The following is a 23,260-nucleotide window of genomic DNA, read 5'->3' as shown; positions in this document are numbered from 1 at the left end:
ACTATGCTATACTTCTTTTCAAATGAAGAAATCTATACTATTGATTACGACTTAGAGCTTCCAACTTTAGTTAATTTTGATATCTACATATGGCATTAATCTCATTTGTTCTACTTGGTGGAACTTTTATAAAATTCTTACTTTTTTTAGTAGTGTTCAATGGCCCAAATGTACTTTTTCTAGTCTCTTCCTTGTTTTCTTTCAAATGTTTCTAATATATAACTGTATGCCCACAAAAAGACATGATTTTTGAGATTTATATTTTGTTGTTATCTTGGTATATTAGTTGATAGAAGGGGCTTAATTGTTTCACTGCAAGAGATCAGATTTTGAATTTGAGATTATTATATTTGAAACACAATTGTGCAATAACAAGATGTTCATACAAAGCCTTGGTCACATATCAAGTATTTTATCTCAAGAGCAAGATAATTGGTATTTAGAGGATCTACCCTAGCAGGGAAAGTCAAAGTTAGGATCTCATTGATAGGGAATATATCACAATTGTTTTCCATTCATTGTATGCTAGCTGGGTTTTTCAAGAATTTGGCTGGATTAGAGAGGGTTTTGCAATCAGGAAAAAAAATGTCCTGGCACTGTAACCTGTGAGGACCCAGAAATGTCAGGGAAAAATAATGTAGTTTTTATAGTTTTTGCAAGTGAATCTTGGATTTCCAAATTGTTAAATCCAAAGACAATGCTCTATGGAGACTGGTTTCCCTGGATTCTTTGAACCCGCTGCACACTGATTTAATGAACTGTAAATACACTTTAAAATATACATGCATTTTAACAGTAAAGAAAAAGTCAACAGCTAATATAGTGCCTCATGTCTTCAATTTTTTTTTTTTTTTTTTTTTGAGACGGAGTCTCGCTCTTTCACCCAGGCCGGAGTGCAGTGGAGCGATCTTGGCTCGCTGCAAGCTCCGCCTCCTGGGTTCACGCCATTCTTCTGCCTCAGCCTCCCGAGTAGCTGGGACTACAGGTGCCTGCCACCACGCCCGGCTAATTTTTGTATTTTTAGTACAGACAGGGTTTCACCATGTTAGCCAGGATGGTCTCGATCTCCTGACCTCGTGATCCGCCTGCCTCGGCCTCCTAAAGTGCTGGGATTACAGGCGTGAGCCACCGTGCCCGGCCTCATGTCTTCAATTTTATATCACAAACATTTAAAATGCATATGTGTATTTTATAGATTTAACCATAGCATGTATAGAGTTTGATATGCTGGTCAATTCAATTAACCTGTAATTAACATCATAATACTGTTTTTATTTTAAATGAACATTGCACCGATATTGTCTACTCTTTCTTGTATCTTTGTCACCCAAGAAAAATGTAAACTTCTCAAGCAAGAGCTTTGCTTTAATTTTCTTTCATGGTACTTAAAATCATTTGCACAATTTATGTTTTCCACATCAATGCTGATGGAAAAATAAAATAGCAATAAGAATGCAGCAGATCTGTATTGCATGAACTCTTTGGAGCACAGTGTAGTAAATGTGGAAGGACAGGGAAAAGAGTTCAGCCTGACATTTTGGACTTTGCAATCCAAGAATAAAAAGATATAGAAATCATATTACAAAGAAGAAAGGAAAATGCTAAATGAAAGTCCAATTACGTGATGTATACATGTAGAAGAAGGGCTCCCTAAAATAAAAAAAATCAAGCTGAATGTCAGCTGAACTTTTGGCAAAAATAGAGAAGAATAAAATTTCCAGAGGGGGATAAGAAAGAATGAGCTATCCAGATTGGAGGAGGAAATCATTTCTCTTTATTTTTTTTTCCAGGTTACTTTTGTTGTTATTTCTGGAACAAAATAAAAAGCTATTAATCAGTAAGAATCCGGGAGTTCATAGCATTGTCGTGTGTAGACAACAGTGTCTCTAGGTAGGAATATAGTTAAATTCTACAAGAGAAAAGGAATTAGGATTTTGAAACACACTGTGCATAAAAAGACTGTAAAAACATGTTATTACTCTGTAATTAATACTATTTATTTCCCATAATTTAAAAAAATCCAGTGAATTAGAATGCCTGAAAAGTAATTAAGTATGAAAAATTTGTTTTTTGTTGACACAGTAAAAACTAAATGGAAAATTTTTCTTAATATTCTGTCTTGCTATACGTTTTATTACTTTCAAAATACATTAACTCTGCATTTAATTTGCATTTTACTTTGTCCTTTAGAGACTTTCATAAATTTTAAGTTTTTCTTCTAATACACTCTCCATGTTTATTGTTTAGGAATAATTTATACATGAGTTGCATAATGTATAATTCTGGTGCATATACATACATATTTTTATAAATATTGTTAGACTTATATGTGTATATGAAAAATTAAAAGTTTTATATCAGCTTTATGGCATTATAATGAAACACATTAATAATAAATATTCTAGGAACAAATTGTTGGAATAAGAAAGTATTTATTGAACAAAGAAATTTAGTAGGAAGGGAAGCAGAAAATACTATTTATTTGTTCACACTAATAAGGAAATGCCATAAGGTAAAATATATAACAAATTATAAAAGTACATATTTGAATAATTTATACACAATATATCTTAAACATTGAGTAAAGGACTCAGTGGAAAGTTCTTAGATCATTTACAATATTGTTCCTGAAACTTTAAAAATATTTATGTATGTCTATAAATTTGAGACTCTTTGTGCCTATAATTTTTCTTTATTTAGTCATCTATTGGTACTTTTTTTGGCCTGAAACAATTTCTTCAAATTGATCAGGTTCATACTATATCTAACTTTAGCAGTAGATGAATTGTAAATCTTTCTAATTCTGCATTTTGTGGGATTTGATGGTGTAGAATGTGCTGTCATTTTCCAGTAAACAAATGTACAAAAATTTGTGTAAATACTTTCATATTTACAAAATCTAAAAATGGATATATTCATTAGTCATATGATCTCTTTCCCTCATTTATTTATATCTATATTAATTATACTGGCTCTAAGCTACCACCCATCTAAAAACAACTTTTTGAGAGAAAAAGACACACTACAAATATAAAAATCTTATCAATTGTAGAAACATTAATATGGGCAAGGTCTGCAAACATGTGAGTATATATTTATCTACAGGGAGAGGTATGCCTGTCTTCCATAGCTAGCCTTTATTCATTCATTTAACAGAAATACTGAGTCCCTACTGTATGTATGGAAGAGACTAGGTTTCAACAATAGGAAAATAAGTTAGAAGTGGTCTATACCTGAGAATTTGCAGTCTCTTACCTGAGATACACAAATAATTTCAATAAAGTGTTGTATTATAATAGAGACGTGGCTATAATACTAAAAAAGGTGCACTCATAATGTTCACTATTAATACTACTACAAGATTGCTTTGTGGAGTAGAATCCCCATTGTTCTACTGGCATGGCTTGAGCCATTCAAATATTGAAGGGAATTCTGGGGTTTCTTTGATTTCAGCAAAGGGATACAATGAGTTGTTTTCATCATTGCATGGCCATCGCCAGAGAGTTTTACAGAGTGTTACTGTTGAGCATCCCCAGGCCAGACCTTGCTCTTATTCAGAAACTAAGCTTATGTCGGCCAGGCATGGTGGCTCACGCCTACAATCCTAGCACTTTGGGAGGCCGAGGCGGGTGGATCACCAGGTCAGGGGTTCGAGACCAGCCTGACTAAAATGATTAAACCCTGTCTCTACTAAAAATACAAAAAAATTAGCTGGGCGTGGTGGCGGGCTCCTGAAATCCCAGCTACTCAGGAGGCTGAGGCAGGAGAATTGCTTGAACCCGGGAGGTGGAGGTTGCAGTGAGCCGAGATCGCGCCACGGCACTCCAGCCTGGGTGACAGAGCAAGACTCTGTCTCAAAAAACAAAAACAAAACAAAACAAAACAAAACAAAAACTAAGCTTATGTCATCTTATAATAGAAACATAATGGACGAGAAGGTCCCAAACAAGGCAAACAGAGCCTTCATTAGATGCTGCTGGCTGTCAGGAATTGGAGCTTGGAGTCTGAGTTTTCTCTCACCACACCCCGTCTGCCATCTCTGCCCTCCATCCTTGCCATTTCATGCAGTTGCCTCCTGCCCTAGAGGGATGAACATGTTAGATGGAGAAGTTTCTTCTGCAGGAACATTGTTCAAGAACAAATCATCAGGCACGTTTCCCTGACTTCAGATTTATGAAACTTAATCTATTCATTTTCAATCCTCTCTGGAGGCCAGGGACAGATGTGTCTCTCTCCTACTTTAATATCTATTTATTATTTTGTATCTATCTGCCTATTTATCATCTATATAGCTATACACATATACATATATGTATATACATGTATGCGTGTGTATATGATTTCATAATCTTTGTTCCCTACTACTTTATTCTAGCATGTAAAATCCCTCACTTCATATTTCTTTTTGTAAATGATGTTTCAATTTTACATTAGAGAACAGCAGAATGTAACGTGCTTGTTAATAAATTGTTCCTTTGTGCTTCCCATGCCCCGTGTACTCTTTCCTATTTTGCTTTAATGTCAATTGCAATATTCCCTACTGAGAATGAAATTGATGTAAAATATAAGATTCATGATTTAATTTTCATAACCCAATTGCTGAATTGGAAGGCACTTGGCATTTTAATGTGCCAATTTTAAGAATGGCTAAGACATGTTTTTGTGTCACATTGATTATTCTTAATAAAAATGTATATATTTACTTAACCCCTTATTTTTGCAGAACATATTGATGCTCTGAAAGATAACCCCAGAAGAGTATGAGGAGACATACACAGTCTACACAGGCCTGTAAGGTAATTTTTAGAATTTGTGCTGGTTCAGTGCCTATGGGAAGCCAGAAATCGTAATCAGTGCATAGCAGAAAGGACATCCAGCTGGTCATAGGGAGTTACTAAGCAGATAAAGACAACATTGCTGAAGACAGCCTTGTGACAATAGTAACAGGATCAGGCCCAGTAATTAGGCAGTTTGTGGCAGTTGATAGGAAAAGACAAAGAATTATCTGTGGTTAACCCACACACGCAGGCACTTTGGTTGCTGAAGAATCACAGATGGCACAAAAAAATTGTGGATCAGATGGGTCCCAAATTATGAGCACTGAAAATACAAGCTGATGTATTTTTCTAAAAGAAGGCCATTTTATACAATTCTTACACAAAATCACAAAGTTGTTTAGAAAAAAATCAAAAAGAACAAACGTAAATGGAAGGATATGCAATGTCATAGTAAAGGGAGAAATAGAACAGAAAAGAGTGATCAGAAGGAACTCTCCACAATTGACCTATACAAATACAAACAAAGTGATTCAGAAATTGTTCCTGTCCTCAAGGGGTTCATAGGTTAATGCAGGACGCATGTGCACGCACACATACACACACACATATACACACACACAGATGTGTAAATATCTATAAAATAAGACAAGATGTTATAAATACTACAATAAAGTTTAAAAACATGTCTGGGTACTGAGAATTTAGTAATTCTTTTTATGTGTGAGGGTGGGAGATTTTTAAAAGGCCAAATAAAACATGTGATGTTTATGCTACTTCTTGATAATTGAGAAGAGTTTGGAGAAGTAATGTGGACACAAAGTAGGAAATGAAGAATTAGAAATTAGTGCCCAAGGTCAGAAGGGACAAGATAGGAGAATGATTCAATGTAGAGATTGTAGGCAATGCACAAGATTGTATGTTCCTTTATGTGTGTGTATGTGTGTGTGTGTTCTGCCACTAGCTTTCCTAGGGTCAGGTATGATGATAGAGCCACAGATGGGAATGAGTGTGAACATTGATTGTTAGAAAGCATAGCTGCTAAAAATCAGAAAAGTGTGATGGTAAGAACTGGGCAGATCATTTAAGCTTTGCTAATTCTCAAATCAACACAAACACTTTGCAAGAGATACACACTAGTTAGGTGATCAGGGAGTACTTGTAAAAGGTCAGAAGCTTCCAATGTACTTCCAGTACTTGTGTAAATCGTTCTATATAAAATAGAATATCTGATCACCAAAATATTGCAAGGAATATTATTATTTATCCTTATCTATTAGGAAAAGAAAGCTAAAAGGCAGAAATTCTCAAGTTATTTTCCAGGTGACTGTTTAATTTATCTAATTATGAGAAACTACACGAATCTTCAAAAAATAGCTTCTTTCTTCAGATTTACAATAAATGAACCGAAGTATTATTGACAGAATACTATAATAATTAAGATTGGTCTAAAATGGTTGAGATTAGCCAAACTCTCAGTTACAGCAAATGAGCTAAGACTTACAGAAAAAGTAATCTGCCTTAAATGCCATTTTCTCTTTGCTTGGCCCCAAATGGCTGAATAAAAATGCTGAAACTTCAGTCTCTTTAATACAGAAATAGACTTCAGTATCTGATGCTATCATCAGGAACTATGTATCTTGTGTGAGTGATTTTTTTTTTGCTGTGAGAAGCAAGGTGTATTCATTGCCTATTTCTGTGGAACAAATAATCCCTAAACTTAGCAACTTAAAATAATAAACAGTTATTGTTTCATGATTTCTTTGGGTCAGAGATCTGTGTGTGGCTTAGTTGTGTGTTTGTGGTTCAGTGTCTCTCACAAGGCCGAAATCAAGGTGGTGGCCAGGGCCACAGTCCTTTCAAGGCTCACCTGGGAGAAGAAGGATCTGCTTTGAAGGTTATTCACCTGGTCATTGTCAGGCCTCAGAGGACCCATTTCCAGGCTCACTCACATGCTTACTGTCAAACACCAGGATTTTGCTGGTTATTAGCTGGAGATCTCTCTGAGTTCATTTCCTGCTGTGTGGCCTTTCCATAGGGCAGGTGAAAATATGGTAACTGGCTTCCCTCCGTAGGGCAGGTGAAAATATGGTAACTGGCTTCCCTCCAAGCAAGCAATTAAGAGAAGAAGAGAGATCATCTAAGAGAGAAGCAAAAGTCTAACCTCAGAAGTGCCATCCAATCATTTACGCTGAATCCTGCTCCTTAGACGCAAGTCACTAGGTGTAGCCCACACTCAAAGGGAGGAGGTGTGACAAAGAGGGGAATACTAGGAAGTGGGTGGGGATCACTGAGGGTCGTAATGGAAGTTACCTACTACAATCTGGCTTCACGTTTTAGTTTTCTGAAAAATCATTCACACACTCCAAAATCCCAGTTAATGGTTTTGTAGCTCACTGCATAATCCTCTGATTTGTTCTCAAGTTTTTAGTTGTCTGTATTTATTATTATAAGCTGCAGCATTTTTTTATTTATGAAAATAAGGAAATTGAAAACACAAAGGTGTTGCAGAATATGGGAAATCTATACTCAACAAATGCATGGAAGATGACACAAAATCCCATCCACATTCCATTTCTCTTGTGAAATTTGTCACAGTGGAGGGAAAATAATGCTATGCTCAAAAGCCTATAGGTAACAGCAAACGGTCCAAGTGAAAACATTTCTCATCTATTCTTCAGAGGGTGTCTAAACTGGAAATATAGTTGACATTTTGTATTAAATGCAACTGAATTGGTTCATGGTTTTCCTCTTTACATGAATTTACTAATACTGTTGTATTACAAATGCTATATTTTATAAGATCCATAGTTTACTTTATTTTTATCTATCTTTGGAGAGCAATCAAGAGACATAGAAGCAGATAATCAGAAATGTGAGGAAGGGTCTTTAGGGATTACAAATATATTTGTTTCTATAAGTGGAAAGATCTTACTGAAAGGCAATAATTACTAATGGAAAGAGCTCAGTAGCTGGTTTTTAATATTTCAAAATCGCTAATGGAAAATGAACATTTAGCCATGATAAAACTGTATAGACTAAATGATTAGTTTATTTGCTTTTTTCTGTAGTTATATCACTGAAATATGAAAATTGTCACGTATCTGAAGTTCTCATTAGCATATATTTGCACTTGTGTATATATGTGAATATGTATGTATGTGTATATATATTTGTGTGTGTGTATATATATACACACACAAACATACACACACAAACACACACCTCAGTAGTGGTGGTCAAATAAATTATTGTTGAGTAAATTCGGTTGGATGAGCAACACACCAATATTAGTTTTTTAAAAAATGTTGAAAACAACTACTCAACCCCTGTATTTACAAATGAGAAAAATTTGACACAGAAATAAAACTGCCTTCTTGCAACACATATAGCCAGTTAGTGGCAAATTTGATATTACAACCAAAACTTCTGATTCTTTTTTTTTATTTCTTCTAAAAAAAAGCAACAAGAACAACAGAAAACGGGATACATGTGCAGAACATGCAGGTTAGTTATATAGGTATATGTGTGCCATGGTGGTTTGCTGCACCTATTGACTCATCCTCTGAGTTCCCTCCCCTCGCCTCGTACCCCTCAACAGACCCTGGTGTGTGTTGTTCCTCTCTCTGTGTCCATGTTTTCTCATTGTTAAGCTCCCACTTATGAGTGAGAACATGAGGTATTTAGTTTTCTGTTTCTGTGTTAGTTTGTGAGGATGATGGTTTCCTGTTTCGTGCATGTCCCAGCAGAGGACATTATCTCATTCCCTTTTATGGTTGCATAGTATTGAATGGTCTATATGTACCATATTTTCTTTATCCAGTCTATCATTGATGGGCATTTGGGTTGGTTCCATGTCTTTGCTATTGTAAATAGTGCTGCAATAAACATATGTGTGCATGTGTCTTTATAGTAGAATGATTTATATTCCTTTGGGTATATGCCCAGTAATGGGATTGCTGGGTAAAGTGGTATTTCTGGTTCTAGATCCTTGAGGAATTGCCATACGGTCTTCCACAGTGGTTGAACTAATTTACATTCCCATCAACAGGGTAAAAGCGTTCCTATTTCTTCACAGCCTCGTCAGCATCTATTGTTTCCTGACTTTACTAATCGCCATTCTAACTGGTGTGAGATGATATCTCGTTGTGGCAAAACTCCTGATTTTTAACCCTCTTTTATTTTGGCTATAAACCAAGACTCTGACTTCATCTAGGTAAGGGCCAACTTTCTGAACAGGAAGAAAGAAAATAATACTTTTTAATTAGGACAAGCATGAAGACAGGAATCTAGCCTCCCTGGACAGCAGATGTCTTTCTTCTTTCTGCTCCAGGGCCTTGTCCCAAGAACCTACGTAGCTATGATGGAAAAGATTAAGTAACAAACCACACAAGGGCTGAAAGCTGCTGGAGAAGTGCTCTGGTCACCTGTCCTTAGGCAGTAATTCTGGAAGGTATTTTGTATGCTTTCATTAGTTCTAGCTAAACTGAAGCCCTCTGGAGGTTCATTATGACAGTGTTGATAGTGTGCTTTTGTTTTAAATCACCATTCATGTGGTTTGACATACATAGAAATATTCACCGATTTTATGTATATGTTTAGATGATTTGTGATATATATATCATCAGTTAAATATCATCAGAATCAAAGATGTGGGAAATTACCATCACCCCTTAGTTTCTGCACGTCCCATTAGTCAATGTCCTACTCCCATCTCTTGCAATAATTGATGACCTTTCTTCACTATAGTTTTACTTTTTCTAGAATTTTGTATAAGTGGAATTATACAATGCAATGTCTCATGTGTCAGGCTTCTTTCACAAAAAGATATTGATATTGTGCGTATCAATATTCCCTTCCTTTTCATTGCTAAGCAGTATTACATTGTATGGATGTGTCATTTTTTTTTTTTTGCTTATTCATGTGTGATAGACCAGTTGTGGTATGCCCACACCACTTTCTAGTTCTATGAACATTCACATGCATTAGGGAGCATATGTGTGTTCATTTTTCTTGGGTAAATGTCTAAAAGTGGTATTGGTAAATCATTTGACAAGTATATGTTTAACTATCCAAGGAATTAACAAAATAGTTTCCAAAGTGAGTGTGCCATTTTGCATTCCCACCAGAAGTCATCCTTATCAATGTTTGCCTTGACCAGTCTTTTTAATTTTAATCATTCTGTAGCATGTGTAGTGGTGTCTCACTGAGGTTTCAACTTGTATTTCAACTAATGAAGTTGATCAGGGTTTTGTGTGATTTTTTTTTTTTTTTGCCATTTATATATCTTTCTTGGTTATCTCTGCTTCTTTCTGTCTCCAGTTCTTTCTTAAATTATTTGTCATGTTAATGAGTTAGAAAGAAGTCTTTATTCTGGATTAGAGCTTTTTAACAGATAATTACATATATTTTCTCTGATATATCTTTTGCTTTTTCATGTTTAGAATCTTTCAAAAGCAGGAGCTTTAAATTTTGATGGAGTGTAATTTATAATTTTTTTCTTTTATGATTAATGCTTTTTAACTTTCTAACTTAATGCTTTTTTTGCCTAATAAATCTTTGCCTAAGCTGAGGACAATTCTCTTCTCCTGTGTTTTCTTATGGAAGATTTATAGTTTTAGGTTTTCTGAACAGACCTATGATCCCTTTCAAGTTAATTTTTTGCATATCACTGCTTCCATCCTGTTCCGTTGTTCTATATGTATAGCCTTATGTCAATACTGTGCTGGCTGATATCATTGCACATATTTTGTTGCATATTTTAAGTATTTCATGTTTTTTCATGTGATTATGTTGTAATTTTAATTTAAATTGCCATTTGTTTATTATCACTATATAGAATTACAATAGATTTTTGTATATTGCTGTTATGCCCTGTTGCTCTGCTAAACTAACTTAATAGTTTCAATTGGTTTCTTTAAGCAGATTATTTAATGTATTCTACTAAGAAGAGAGCATATTCATTCTATACAGACACTTTTACATCTTCCTTTTTAATTTTTATGCCTATTATTGCTTTCTCTTCTTTACTGCACAGCCTTAGACCTCAAGTAGTCCATGATCATGAAATGCAATGGTTGTAATACATAATGCATTATCCTGAAGCAGCTGGCCCCACAGAGCTCTGACACAGCCTTCTAAAAGCACAGTTAAAATGCCAGTTTAGAGGCAACACTCTGAAAGAATGGGTGTTATCCTTCTGGGTGCATTACATGCATTAAATTAAAGATTTATATGGTTCATTGTCCTCAATAAAAAAGGATGCCAAGGAATGAAAAGTGATATACAATCAGTCTCTAAGACTGAGATGGTTTGTGTTATGCATTCCCACAACTCCGATTTCCATTGAACTGAAGGTCGTGGTTCCCAGTGTGGCACACTCTTGCCAGAGTCAAATAAAGAATTCCACTGGGCCACAAGTTATGGCAACTGCCAGGGCTCTTTGGACTTTTTGTGACCAGGAACCAGCAGGTGAGAAGAGGAGTCACCATAAATCAGAGAAAGCAGCAGGTGAGAAGAGGAGTCACCATAAATCAGAGGCAATTGACTCTGGTAGACAAGAAGACGTAACACTGCTTCCAATCGGTGAGCGCAGGGGGCTGTAGATGTGCTGAACCCAGGTGATGTACTAGATGGCTCTGGGTACTAAATACATATAGCAATACTGGCCTGATAAGAGTGTGATTTCCAGGGCTCAGATACTGCAGAGATAATGGTTTGGGTCACACCAGATAAGACAGTAAGACCTGCCAAGGTGAGAGCGAGGATAAGACTTTAAAATGGATAATGGAGGAGAAATAGAAGGAGTAGCAGTGTGGCCCTGAGCATAAATTTTCAAACAGGTCAGCAGTTAGTTCCACCAACTTTCCTCTTCTACATTTTCCCTCAGAGAGAGAGGGAGAGGCACTTGCACCACACAGGAGTATTGCTAGAACCTGCAGAAAGAAGGTTTGTGGGGTGGAGTGGGAAGTGGGGGCTGTAATCTCTTGCTGAGAAGGTGCAACTGACTGCAGGCCCCTGCTGCTGTCTCACATTTTCCCTGAGGCAATGCTGGTCACTGCTGTGTCTACCCGTGATGGAGCACACCAGCTGTGCTAATGCAGGCCTGTTCCCATGAGATGGGGGACTCCTTAGTGGATTACTTTGGTTTCAGGATTCCCCATCAACTCTTCTGAGTCTTTTCCATATGGTGCTGCAGTGGTCTGACATTCTTCCTACCCAATTCACTTTCCTTCCCCTTTCCTTTCCTTCACAGGTGTCAGACCAGCGTTGTGGTCTAAAGATCGCCCTGCTTTCTTTGGCTCTATTTTTTTTCACAGTTGTTTCCCCAATAAATCTCTTGCATGTCTAATCTCATTTTAGCATTTGCTTTTTGGAAGGCCCAAACTATCATATAAGTCAATATAAAATGAGCGATTATTTTAGACTTTGAGTTAGCATTTTCACAAAGGAAGATACACAAATGGCCAAAAAAAAAGCATGTGAGTTATCAGAAAATGTAAATTAAAGTCATAGTTACATGTCATTTAACACCCACTAGGACTAAAATTAGAAATATTGACAACAGTAAATGTGTGAAAAGTTACAAATAGAACTCTCAATGATTGCTGGTGATTGTATAAAAGATTACTAAAACTCTGGAAGTGCTTTAGCAATTTCTTACACAGTCAATTATACACATACTTTTTGAGGTAAGAACTGCACTTCTATTAATATAAATGCATTAAATGAAAGTTTATGTCTAAAGATGGATTTCTACAAGAATATTCACGGAAGCTTTATTTGTAATAGCCAAAATTTGGTAGCAGCCCAAATGTCCATCAAAAGAATGGATAAAAATATTTTGTAGATTTTAACAATAGAATAATACTAATCAATAAGATGAAATGTAATACTGAATCAGAAAACAACATTCGTCTGTCTCAAAATCACTGAACTAGATACAAAACTTACTATATGATTTTCTTTATACACAATTCTAAAAAAATACAATTAGTCTATAGCAACAGAGAAGAGATTAGTAGTTATCTAGGATGGATCAGGGTGATGGAGGCACAGAGGTCCTGCAAAGAAGTGGGAGGAGGCTTTGCGGGCAAAGAAAATGTTCTGTAGCTTGATTATAGCAGTGCCTTCCCCAGTGCATCAAGTGTTAAAATTAATTGAATTGCCAATTAAGAGAACTCAATTTACTGGACATAAATTATACCTCAATTAAATTGCTAAAAATATTTCCACACATGTAGATTCATCAAACATATTGAAAATAAACTAAATGTTCTAATTTGATGGAATGCAATCCCCACTGTTTGGAAGCTATGTGTCCACAAATAAAAACTCAGAGATAAAGATTGTGTAAAAAAATTAAGTATTAAAACATATGCAGTACACGGGAAAAAACTTTCTAATATTACTGACATTTTTATGGTTGCATAGCTCATAAAACTATGATCTGTGTTTTTGTAAAGTGCAAAGGGTTTGTGATGTTTTGTATTAGGTTAGAATCACAATTTCAAACATTTGTCACGTTCTTCTTTTTCTTGTATCATGTGATTTTCGTATAAATGCATTTCTTGCATATGTACTTGAATTTATTATGAGTAAACTTGAAAAATTACATCACTAGTAAATTATTGAAAGTGCTGAGAACAAAGTTGTTCTATATTCAGTAAATTTTTTAAAACACATCATTAAAACTTGTCTAAAATACATTTCTGGAGATAATTCTGATTATTATGCTCATAAGTAATGATTCCGTGGTTTAAAATGAAATACTATTAACATTTTAAATGGTATATTAAAACAGTATTTCATCTACTGAGTTTCCATAATTCTTAATAAGTGCTACAGTATTGAAATACATTTTAGTTTGTATTGAGAAGCGCATTATATCTAACGTTTCAATAGCACAGTGTTTGCTCTGTAATATTATGGCTGTATGTATAGTTTATTTACAATACTTTCTGTAATAATAAGATTACAGTTATGGAATATAATTATTGTAATTTATTTATACAGCTGCTTTTTACAGTAAGATATTACTGTTATTCTGAGCAGTTTTTTAAAAAATGGGAGTGAAGGGGTCATTGGAGAAATAATGTGCAAGAACTGTGGATTCAGAGCCTGCTTTCTACTTACCCACAAAATCCATTTTCTTCTTCTATCATTTCTTTAAATACTTATATGTACATTTCTGTATTCCTGAAGGGTGATGATTTGCAATAAGGGGTATTATCTCATGGCATAAAGGTAGGAGAGATGAGGTTAAAATTCTGAAGCCTGTTCAGATAGCTCATTCTGCATTCTGTGATTGAAGATGTGAAAAACAACATGGTAGTCTTCCAGCATTCAGGGTGTGTCCACATACTGAGATCTTAACGCTTGGACCTGTACCGCCATTGTGCTTGGTTCTGTTCATCACTTTGTAGTTTGACCTCCAGAAATGAGTGGGGTAAAACAAAGGTGTGAGTCAGGACAATGTTTTAGGCAAGTTTGAGTGTCATGGGGTGGTAGGTTGGAGAAAAGTGTATTTTTAAATATGTTTTAATGTGAAAGAATATGTATGAATAGTAGTGAGAAACAGCCATTCATGGACGAATACATTAATAGTGAAGGCTAAGAGGAGAAGTCAGGGGCAGATGGGATTCAGAGGAGAATGGGGCAGAGGATGTGTGGAATTCAGGCAGATCACGGGAAATTAAGGGAATTACCTTCTGGTGAAGCTTCTCATTTTAATATATCATTCAAGTGAAAACAAAGTCATAAATTCACTTAACATGTTTGCAGGAGAATCAGAATTTAGAGTTTGGATCAGACTTTTCACCTTCCAGAGAGTAGCAGAGTGAGTTTATTAAAGACATTTAGAAGAGATGGCTGCTGAGTTTACAGGTATTCTACAAGGCTTCAATGACAAAATGCATGATGCATTCCTTGGTAAACTAAAACATATTGAAATGGGACTCCATTTGCCATGTTTCTATAATGCCTAAAATAAAGCAAAATAAATGAAACTTAAAATGCAGTTATAAAATGACATGTAATCTTCATGAAGTTTTCAATGAATTACAGCTCTATGTTTTAACCGGTAGATTTGGTCAGTTAGTGAAACGTTAATCACTACAGAAAGCTAGACATTTTACAATTTAATTTTTTGTATATATAAAAGGAGTTAGACAAAGTTTCTTGTTCAAATTCCTTGCTGGCACATAGTAAAAATGGAACTCAGAAATTTTATTTTCCAGCCCACTGATTCAGTCACACTGATGAGGCAAAAACAATTCTCTCTGGTAAAACTAGTTTAAACGTGGCAATAAATCAATCTAAAAGCAACTTAAAGATTCTTTCTTTTCTTATTCTGACATATTCACCTATTGACATTATGAAATTTCTGTGTAACAAGTAACTATTTTATGTGTTCTATCAGGTCAAGCTTACTCACATCTTAAATGGTTTCAACATCCAAATTCCTAAGCAAGGCTTCAAATGAAGAAAGAAAATAGCAACATATGCTAGATCGTTCAAAGTGACCTTGTTTTAATTAACCATTTGAAATTTTTTTTACGATACATCACAAATACAACTCCTTCCTCCCCAAATTCCACCACTGGTCATTTAACAAACCCATTTTATATGGCAAACATGAATCTTCTACATGGTACACCCTTTCCCAAAAAACTGTCTCTAAAATTTCTAACTACTTTAGGTCCAATTCTAGTACTGCCTTTGCCAAGAAAGTGTCTCTAGTCATGTCTACAAACTATTAAAAAATAGGCAAAATCTGAAAAGACATTTTCTCTTTATTCTTTATTCTTTTCTTTTTTTTCTTTCTTTCTTTTTTTTTTTTTTTAGATGGGATCTCACTCTGTTGCCCAAGCTGGAGTGCAGTGCTGTGATCTTGGTTCACTGCAACCTCTGCCTCCTGGGCTCAAGTGATCCATCCTCTCACCTCAGTCTCCTGAGTAGCTGGGGCCACAGGTGCATGCCACCATTCATGCCTGACTAATTTTTTGTATTTATTTTTTGGTAGAGATGGGATTTTGCCATGTTGCCCAGGTTAGTCTTGAACCTCTGAGCTCAAGCAATCCACCCGCCTTGGCCTCCCAAAGTGCTAGGATTACAGGTGTGAGCCACTGTGCTTGGCCCATACATATTGAAGAGAAGAGATACAAATGGCCAACAGGAATATGAAAAATGCTCAACATCTGTAGTCATCAGAGAAATGCAAACTAAATGGAAATACCATCTCACTCCTGTTAGAATGGCTGTAATAAAAAAAAATGAATGGTAACATGTGTTAACAAGGGAGAAAAGGAATCCCTTGTACATTGTCATTGGGAATGTAAATTAGTACAGCCGTTTTGGAAAATAGTTTGGAGTTTCCCCAAAAAACTAAAAATAGAATTACTATATGATTCAGCAATCCCACTACAGGGTATATATCCAAAAGACTTGAAATTGGTATGTGGAACAGATACCTGTACTCACATGTTTATTTCAGAATTATTAACAATAGTTAAGGTATGGAAGCAACTTAAGTGTCCATCAACAGATAAATAAATTTTAAAAATGTGGCATTCCATTTTAAACAATGAAATATTATACAGCCTTAAAAAAGGAAATTCTCTCATTTGTGATAACACAGATGAAACTGGAGAACATTATGCTAAGTGGAGTAAGACAAAAGGACAAACACTATATAATCTCACTTATATGTGGAATCTAAATATGTCAATCTCCTTGAAACAGAGAGTAGGAAGGTGATTACCAGAGGTTGGGAAGTGCGGGGGAGGAGAAGGGATAGGGACAAGGGAGATATTGATCAGAGGGTATGAATGTTCATTTAGACTGGTTGAATAATTTTTAGTGCAATAATGTATTGCACTGCGTGGTGACCACAGTTAATAACGTATTGCGTATTTCAAAATTGCCAGAAAAATAAACTTTTAACATTCTCACTACAAAAAAAAATGGTAAGAGGATGAGGTAATAGATATGTTAATTTGCTTGGTTGAATGTTGGGGTGATCAGACCCAACACCAGGTCGTGGGGGCGATGAAGTTCGGTGGAGTCAAAGGATTGAGAAAAGACAGTTTGAGAGAGAAAGGTGGGATCAGGGGGCCATCGCAATCATGAAAGCTGCAAAGGCCCCGAGCTCTGGGAGCCCAATCTATTTATTGGTAATCCAACAGAGAAACAGGTAGTGAGAATGTGGAGGTTAAAAGGGCACGTTGCATTAAGCACATGATTTACAGCTGTGATGGTTTAGCATTTGCTCTGCTACTTGAGATAATGGAGAGCAGGTTCTTTTAACTCAAGACACAATCAATCCTGGGAGAGCAAAGAGCCGGGAGCCAGCAAGTCTAGACACATTCCAGAACCACGAGCCCTGGATTCTATCCAAGCCACAAGGGATTTTATGCCCTGGGCTTAGATTATGGTGTGTCAGGGTAGCCTGCCAACCGTTTAGCGCAGAGCTTGGTGTTCCAAAGGCCACAAGGGATTTTAGACCCTGGACCCTGGACGTGTTCCAAGACTCTTTTATATTATGTCGACACGCAAGCCCTGCCTCAGCTTCTCCAAACACTCCGCTTTTCCCAGCAGTTGAAACTTTCTACAATGTATACATGAATCAAAATATCATGTTTTACCTTATAAATACACACAGTTATTATCTGTCAAATACAGATAAATAAATAAATAAATAAAATAAAAAGCTTTTTGTGGAGGGTCTTAATACATGAAGAGTTAGCAAATGGTCAAACATTAATGGATTAGAGGTAGATAGGGAGATGGGAGGATGTACAGAAGGTAATTGATTAAGTAAAGATAGCACTGTCTGGGGAAGAGCCTGGGCGGACATGGCACCTGGTCCTTCATTATACTTATTGTTTGCCATGAGGACAAGAAAGTGAGAGGATCAGGAATTACTGAAAATAAGGAGGTATAAATAGATGCAAGGTGCATTTCATTTATTTTTAAACTTTTAAGACTATGCTTACCTTGAATTTTATATGGTTATTTAGGGACATGCTCTACTCTTTTTATGTTAATACTATTAGTATTGCTGTTCACAAGTTATTATTTACATCTTTGTTATTTTCCTTTGATCATGCCCTAGATGCATTGTTTTTTAAAAGGTTTCTGGTACTTGCAGTCAAACTAGAAACATTGGACCAAATTACATTAGTTTACAACGTATTAGTTTCAGTTTTATCAATACTATTCAATGAATTTTCTGTCAATTCTTACATCAATACCACTCAATTATTAGAACAATATAATATTTTTAGATTTGAGCATCACGTTTTTACTCTTTGTTAAAAAATGTCTTGTCATTTTTCTGACCTTCATATTCTAATCAAGATTCCTCAACCTTGGCAACTGTTAACATTTTGGACCAGATAATTCTTTCTTGTAGGCACTATTTAGTAGAGAATGTTTAGTAGGATCTCTGGCCTCTACCGGCCTGATACCATTAGGAATAACCATGGTTGTGACAACTAAAAATGTCTCTAGACATTGTCCAGTGTCTCCTGGGGGTAAATAGTTCCTGTTCAAGAACCAGTGTTGTAAATAAACTGTGACATCATTTTTTTAAATTGAAAAGTAAATCCCACTAGTAATTTCAACTGGCATTGAATTAATCTTATAAATATAAGGGTAAAAATAAACTTCTTGACAACATCTGTTATTCTTAATCAATGTATTGTGGTGCCACACCACAATGTTTCTAACATAGCTGGGTTTTTTTTTGTTTTTTTGTTTCTTTTCTTTCTTTTTTTTTTTTTTTTGAGACACAGTCTTGCTCTGTCACCCAGGCTGTAGTGCAGTGGCGTGATCTCTGCTCACTGCAAGCTCCGCCTCCCGGGTTCACGCCATTCTCCTGCCTCAGCCTCCCGAGTAGCTGGAACTACAGGCGCCACTACACCCGGCTAATTTTTTGTGTGTTTTCAGTAAGACGGGGTTTCACCGTGTCAGCCAGGATGGTCCCGATCTCCTGACCTCGTGATCTGCCCGCCTCGGCCTCTCAAAGTGCTGGGATTATAGGCGTGAGCCACCGCGCCTGGACCTAACATTGCTTTCTTAATGATTCGCAGATTTTCTATCCTCTCCTGAAAAATATGCATTATCCATTAATATTGTTGCTGTTATATGCAATATGAGAGATTTCTTCTGGACTTTGCCCATAGGAAGGCTAGGAGTGCTGGTCATCTTAATTTGTGAAGTATTTCATGAAAGTGTATGTGTGTGTACATACATGTCTCTGTGTGTAGGTTTGTGTAAACATAAGGCTATGATATTTTTTGTGGAAAGTTAGGAAGGCTGAATTAACTTAAACTCCATCTGAAACATAAACAGAGGCTCAGGAGTTTGAAAAGCTCCCTGTCAATAATGAGACATAGCCAGGGCAATGTAAAATGGATTGCCAAGGTTGGAAAGGGTGAACCCATAAGTGACGCCAATTGTTTCATGGCATCTAGATACAATCATTATTGAAAAACATTATCTTTGTGGGTAGCTATTTGGCTCATTTCTCCCATTGTGCTGGATCCTACATAAAGAAATTTTGCCAATGATAAAGCCAGACGCTAGTGAAAATGGTAAGGACTTATTTCAATCAGGAATAATTATTGCAATAGAAAAAAAGGGTCCATTGTGGACTGAACTCAACTTTGATTTGTACAGAGGTACAGGAAATTCTAAAGAGAGAACAAGGGAGTAAATAGGAAAGGAGGTGAGCATGAGTTTGGTAGAGTCAAGGATGTGAAAAAATACAAAGGGTTAGTTAGTGTGACTGTGGTCAGGCCAGCTGTGCTTGCTAGCTGGAGATTATAGGAGATATTTATCATCCCAGAGAGACTGGGAGACAGAAGCTCTGTCCTCAGGTGTTGGATGAAACAAATAGAAAAAATTTTGGCAGCCTTGAATTTTCTCAAAGTGCTATAAGGCGGCCTAGGGTCGTCTTAAGGATGTGGCCTGGAGGTGTTAGAAATGATGTTAGTGTTTGTTGAAGTCTTTGTGGGCCAACGTTAAAGCCTAGTGGAACAGGAGGCCCAGAGGAGCCTGGCTGGAGTTTGGTCAAAGAGAGAGTCTTTGTTAGTTCCACAGAGATCAGTGTAATCAATTTTCCCAGCTATTTTCATGTTTACGATCAGTGCTTGTTTGTTGAAAAGTTAAGTTAGCTATCAGAGAGAAAATAAATTTGAAAAATGTAAAACTGAGCTAAAATGGAACTTCCATCTGTATTCTTACTCAAAAATACATCATGCTTTGTATATCAGAAATCCATAATTAATCTTGAAGCTTATACAAATTTTTGTGTAATATGGTTGGGAATATTTCCTTGATTGCTACTAGTACATGTATAAGTTTGGTATGAATTTAGAATGCCATTTATGCTTAATGTAGGGAAGATTATGTCTCACTTTGCTCCAGAACCGAACAAGATAAATTCAACTACAAAATACAGAATGTAAATATATAGTCTATTTCTAAATCTTCAGAATTTATTCTGATGTATTATTTAATATAAATACCAGGTTGTTTTAAAAGTTTGACTTAATATACTTGAGTTATAGGGACAATGACTTTTAGAAACTGAATACAATATCTACATCATCGAAAATCCTTAACCTTATAAATCTCTAAAAGTGCCTTTAGCTATAAGTGATTTAACTGAGATCTAGATAAATCCCAAGTAACAGAAAGAAAAATGTCTTTAAAGAGAAAATCTAGAATATTAGATAAGGAGCAAAAACACAAGACATGTATCGGTATAAAAATATTTTCTCTTAGCAACAATTTTTCATACAGATGGAAGAATGTTCTTCCTGAAGCAGGACTCAGTGCTGGGGTACAGAAAATTGTTCCTGATGCTATAAATTTTTACTGCCGAGAGTTTTAAGAGCTATAGATAGTCAGATTCTGTAAACTAAAGTCATCTTCCAAAGTGCAAGGTTTCTAGTTGCATCTTTACTGTATTTACTCAGGTTGCCGCCATATATAAAGGAGTGCAGGAGTCCATAAAACTTACTCCGTCTGCTCTTGAAGGTGAACAGCACACTTTAGTAGCAAAAGAAAATTGGTAGTGAAAGCAAAACAAGGAAAGAAATCTCTCTGGGTCCTGCTTCTGTTTCTCAAAAGTTAAGTCAATTTAGTTTTAGTGGTAATAAATAGATAAATGATTTAAATAAAGACCAGCTCAATTCTGAAAAAGAAGAAAGTAACTTCAAAAAAATGATTAATGTTTAACCTACTCTCTTTAGAAATACCATATAGATTTAAATAGTCTGGATTAGTTTTTCTTGGAAATGATCATAATAACTTCTGGAACTATTTTAACAGGCGTGGAAATGTGCTTTAGGTTTTTTGTGTGATCAAAAATTGGAATGACTAGCTCAGAGTCTGTCTCAGTCAGTTTGGCTGCTGTAACAGAAATACCATAAGTTGGCTGGCTTAAGCAACAAGTATTTATTTCTCACAGTTCTGGAGGCTGGGAAGTCCAAGAGCAAGGTGGGTGTCAGCAGATTCATTGTCTGGTAGGGGTCCACTTTCTGTTTCATAGAGGCCGTCTTCTTGCTGTGTACTCACCATGGCAAGCAAAGAGGCAAGAGAGCTCTCTGGGGTTTCTTTTATAAGGTTGTTAATTCCATTTATGAGGCTCCGCCTTCATGACCTAATCATCTTCCAAAGGCCCCACCTCCTAATATCATTACAATGAGGGTTAAGATTTCAACATATGATTTTAGGGGGACACAGATATTCAGTCCTTAACAGCATCCACATACTCAAGTTGCAGCAAAGTTCTAAACAGGACATACATTTGAATGATCTGCCCCAAAGAATATTTGCAAAGTGTATCATCTTTACTCCACAAATATATCATTCCCTGAAAAGCACATTTTACGTGCCTTAAATGTGAGCCAGTGGGAAAACAAGCTCATATATTGAATATTAAGCCAGATTGTCAGGTTTCTTTCATTAGATACAATTGATTTCTGAACTTATGACCGTGGATATTGCTAAAATATTTTTCAAGGCTTTTCTTCATTAACTATTTTAAGAAACATACAAAAGGCCTTCAGGATGACTAGAAAGTGAATACAGACAGCCTCTTAAGATCGTCTATCACTGCTGATGTTTTTAAGTATAAGGGAAGGAGCATTGTCTGAGAAGTGGTCCTTTTCTTACCATGAAAAGTATTTTTTATTTTTTCTATGTATTAGGTAACAGATTATTATATTTAATGTGTATCTCTACTTCCCTTTTTCTAATCATATGTCACTTTTAAATCTAGGTTTGACTCCAATTGCTGGTATTACACATTTACTGGATATCAGTTAAAGTCAGTGGAGAAGGACATTTTAGCAGTAGTATTTTGTTAACACATACAAACTAAAAATGAAAACAAAATTACAGTTCTCCCTCTATGTTCTAGAACGTTAGGCAGTCAACATTTTTTAAAGATAGATAATTACTATTTTTAGTAATATATAAACCTAATGTTTAAAGGCAGAATTTCTCTTTAAATTATGTATGTCCTCCAAACAAATATTACTTTAACTACCTGTATGTTTACTGTTCTTGACATTTCTATATAATGACTCTTCTTTCATTTTCATTGACTTATCTCCATCCCCAATTCTGTGTCTTTGCACTAATAAACCCTGATTAGATGTCAAAAATAGAAAGTAGGTTTTATTCATATATTCACTGATTCAATGAACAATTATAATTGAGTTCCTGCAGTGTCCCAGGCATTGTCCTAAGCATGAAGGTAATCGATAGATTAACAAAACTCACCCGCTCCCTGAACCAACTCAGCCTACTGTTTGCCAGATGTTGGGTATAACATTTCTCAAATTATTCCACTTAATTTTAACAAAAATCCTGTGAAACATATATTATTACAATCTAGTTCTATAGATTAACAAATTCAAGAACATTTACTTGACTTGGCTACGTCATCTGATTAGAAAAGCACCAGCGATAATTAGCTCATAGCATATAGATGTCCTTCTCAGGATAGTTTTTCTTTTTTAAATTGGTTGAAGAATAAACAAACAAACAGACAAACTGCCAGTTAAAAGCATTGAATACAGAAGATAAAAATCATGATGAAAGGATTGTTTTTCACTCTCCTTTAAAAAGTGTATTTTATTTATGTGCTCAGGTTGTTTAGTATTCTTTAATAAATAAATAAATTAAATCTGGATTAATAATAACACAAATAGATGTTTTGCATTTTAGTTGTAAAAATTATAATAACAATTTGAGGAAAAGCTCTGGCTCTGAAGTAAACTGTACCATATGATATTGAATAGCCAATTGGTAAGGAAGGCAGAAAGTTAAAAAAAAAAGTTATTAGAGGGAATTATTATCCAAAGTGGAATGAAGCTTCTAAACAGAGATGTTTTCAGACTCTGTTCATTTCATCCTCACATCATGGAAAAAACAGAAACAGGTATAACAACTACTACAAAACATTG

The 23,260-nt window shown here is 35.6% G+C and overlaps 1 long non-coding RNA gene across 3 annotated transcripts in view; it reads left to right on the top strand.

Annotated features, from left to right (window-relative positions):
• Positions 1 to 13,692, top strand: part of LOC112204538 (uncharacterized) — a 57,047-nt gene extending 43,355 nt beyond the window's left edge. For 2 of the 3 annotated variants that reach the window (XR_008536662.2, XR_008536661.2), the window contains 2 exons: positions 4,724 to 4,796; positions 8,239 to 13,692. This is a non-coding gene — a long non-coding RNA (uncharacterized LOC112204538). The remainder of the gene's footprint in view (positions 1 to 4,723; positions 4,797 to 8,238) is intronic. The other variant, XR_008536663.2, reaches the window with a different exon arrangement.
• The last annotated feature ends 9,568 nt before the right edge of the window (positions 13,693 to 23,260 follow it).

This window comes from Pan troglodytes, chromosome 7 (assembly GCF_028858775.2).
Source record: "Pan troglodytes isolate AG18354 chromosome 7, NHGRI_mPanTro3-v2.0_pri, whole genome shotgun sequence".
NCBI classification, from domain to species: Eukaryota; Metazoa; Chordata; class Mammalia; order Primates; family Hominidae; genus Pan; species Pan troglodytes.
Note: the sequence above shows the minus strand (reverse complement) of the source record. Positions and strands in the feature narration are given on the sequence as shown.